Here is a 3,467-nt window from a genome sequence, read left to right as displayed (position 1 = left end):
CACGCTACGCCCTCCCCACCAAATATTGTGAAAATCAGTGCAGTTATTATATCTGCATTTTTGTACATTTGGTATTTCAATCGGCTGTAAAAGTTCCACCCAAGGGAGACCAAATTTCATGCTCTGGTTGTCCTGGTTATTTTAATAATAAAGTGATGAAAATGTCTTGGTTTTCACTGTTTGTCATGGGACAATGCAGGAGTTTGAGCGAGGGTGTGTGTGACTGTGCAGCATATGGGAAGATAGAAAGCGCCCCCACCTCCCCACGAGACCGAGGGACAAAGCCCCCCACACCCCACTGGACCAACGGACATTTCACCGTTTTGTACTTTCAGATATTATACACTGCTCCATGTGCACAGGTTATAGCCTAATAATATCATTATACTGCTTCAAAAGAAATGCATTACCTCCACTGTGTTACGATTTACGTTTTGTTTCATGTCTTGTCTTGTCATTTCCTGTTTTATTTTGAAAAAGCACTAACTGTCCCCTCTAGTTTTAGGTATCTTGCCCTTCCTCCCGTGTCAAGTGTCTCATTGTCTTCTGTAGCGAAGTGAGCACCGCAAACCCGATAATCCGCATGCTTCAATGCCCCCACTTTGGTATTCAGTTCCATTTTCAGCGCAACTAACCAGAGCTTTAGTAAATTCAGGTCACGAAAAGGAAGGCTGTGAAAGTTGAACTTCGTCAAACTAGTCATTTTGTTTGGACAATTTGGAAGCACAAACCATGTTACCAGCAGTAGCTAACTCTGTATGAAGTTAGCCGAGCATCTGCGAGCACGGAGTAAACAAGCGCGCACATCAATGACATCATCCAAGTAGATGTCTATGTAGAAAGCCCCCTGAGCCCACCTACTTCCCTGGAGGACAACAACATGGAAGCTATCAGTTAATATTGCAATAGTACGCAATCATTCATTCATTCGTCTTAAAGTATTGGTGAAATAAAGACAGATAATGCCTTATTTAGAGGCTGCATCGCCCCTGCCCTGTTCACTTCGTTATATGGAGCTCGAAGAATATAAATATCTTCCGAAGGATGCCGACTTTCACCAAACTGGTCTCGGTGAGTAGATGAACGTATTTCATGCCAGAAATAAGTTCTAGGTTTAAAAAAAAAAAAAACGGAGTTCCCCTTTAAGACCGGAAAAAGCAACTGCCGGAAATTACGTTCTGAGTGGACCAATCACAGCCCTTGCGGTCCGTATTGTCACGGGTGAAGGAGGGGGATGGTCGTCCCCTTCCAATTATCCATGACCACCTACTAACCACTCCTCTCCACCGATTGTAGTTCTTCCTTATGACTACGAGTGTGAGCGGTACTGACGAACCACAGCTTAGATGCACAATTAAAAACTACATTTATTTAAAAAAAAAAACAATGTCCTTAAAAAGAGCTGGGATCCCTCTGTTAAAATAAAAACACAATTAAAAACTTTATTAAAATTACAGTCCGTGCGCCACAACCACTGTCCTTGCCACTCCACCACGCCAGCCAATCCTGTCTCCTGGCTAGTCGGCTCAGCTGGTCCCCGGTGCTCCCCCGTGGTCCCAGCAACAGACGTGAACCTAGAAAAACAAAGAATATGGGCGGCAGACAACTATGCGGACAGGAGGGTCACTCGCTCTCGTCCAGAGTGGGCCTGACCCTACAGCTAACAGTGCATTGTACATCAGGGACTCGCAGCTTTCGGTCACTGTGTCCCAACAGCTACCAATGCACTGCTCTGGCGTCTCTGGCCAGCCCACGAGTCCCTCCTGCCGCCGCCGCCACCGCCGCCACCGCCGCCACCGCCGCCACCGCCGCCACCGCCGCCACCGCCTCTCGCTTGTCCACGTCGACCAAACGCTCCTGCTCGCGTATCTTTTTCCCTCCACTTGTTCTGGCTACCTGGCCTCCTTAAAATCAAAAACAATCTAGGCGCCAGTCCCAGCACCCGATTGGCTGGCGCCGCAGTCAGCCAACAGGTGGATCCACTTGTTAACAGAAAAAGACAATACATGCAAGAACTCAAATCATAATAAACACAATTGTAACAAAAACAAAATATAAATAAACATGCAACTTAAACCAAATACACAATGCATAACAGAACCAAAATCTAACAAGTAGTGGATCACACTCGTGACAGTATCAACTCCATGTGTAGTTAGAATCTTTTGGAGGTGCACATCAGGCTACGGCATAGGGGTCCACGTCGACGTCGAAATGACGGAGAAGCATAAACTACGCTTCAGTGTGGACACGTGTTCTCCGCTGATTGAGAGCACTATGGGACTCAGAAAAAGGCACTATGTAGACACCAGCCCTAAACAAAAGCAAGATATAGAACGTGGATGTCAACACATTAAAAATGTGTGAGGATTTAGGATTTCTACATGCTGAAAACTAAAACTGAAGCAGTAACTGTGAATGGAGTATGGAAAACATTTTAATGATAAATTTTTTCGCATCTATTGTGAAACTGCAACCTTTTGCAAGTGTAGATATTTCCCAATTTGTCATGAGACTGTGTTGCCACAGAACCTTGTAAATCCAGGTAAAGTTATCATAATTCAATTCATTTTATTTATATAGTGCCAAATCACAACAAATGTCATCTCGAGGCACTTCAATTATAGTGTTCAATTCAAACCAATTAGAGTCCAATTCATTGTAATCACAATCATAACCTAATCAAATCAAATAAGTTAAATTCAAAATGATTCCAATACATACATACAGAGCCAATTCAAAAACGATTTACCATTTAAGGAACAACAGGTTGCATCGAAACTTCTCTTCGGTTCAATCCCCCGTCCTGAGCATGCATGAGGTGAGTGTTTAGAGAAACGACTCCCTTTTAACAGGAAGAAACCTCTGACAGAACCAGACTCAGGAAGGGTGGCCATCCACCTCAACCAGCTAGGGTTTGAGAGGACAGAAAGGAAGGGACAACAAACCACAAGTAAACCTGCAACTTGAGAGCTTTGATAATCCATATTTATTAATTGAGCTGCATGCAGCATTACCTTGACCAGGGGTTTGTAGCAGGATGAATATTAGAAGACTATTATGCATAAGACTTGTGCAGCATCCTCGCTGAGTGTTGTATCGAACAGCACTCGTGTTCATGACATTTCATTTTGATCAATTATTATTCAATTTAAGGGTGTGAAATGATTGTAATAGTTTTGTTCAGACTAAAGTTGTGCATGTAAGTCTCCTTTTGTCCTTTTTGTTTCGGTACATTATTTCCAACGATATATAAGCAATTTTCTACATAGCAGACTCAACAGTCAATGCAGAGAGTATAAAAACAAACTGATGCTTAGCAGTTGTAACATTGATCATACTCACCATCATAGTTTTGACCATGCTAACAGTGGCTCATTAGCACTAAATGCAAAATACAGTGTTTCATTCCTCCGGACTAAGACCACCAGGTACCGGAGCAGCTTCCTCCCCACAGCTGTCACACT

The sequence above is a fragment of the Leuresthes tenuis genome, unplaced genomic scaffold, assembly GCF_036924035.1.
Source record: "Leuresthes tenuis unplaced genomic scaffold, fLeuTen1.0.hap1 SCAF_21, whole genome shotgun sequence".
NCBI lineage: Eukaryota > Metazoa > Chordata > Actinopteri > Atheriniformes > Atherinopsidae > Leuresthes > Leuresthes tenuis.
The sequence above is the reverse complement of the archived record's forward strand: the minus strand, read 5'-3'. Positions refer to the sequence as shown.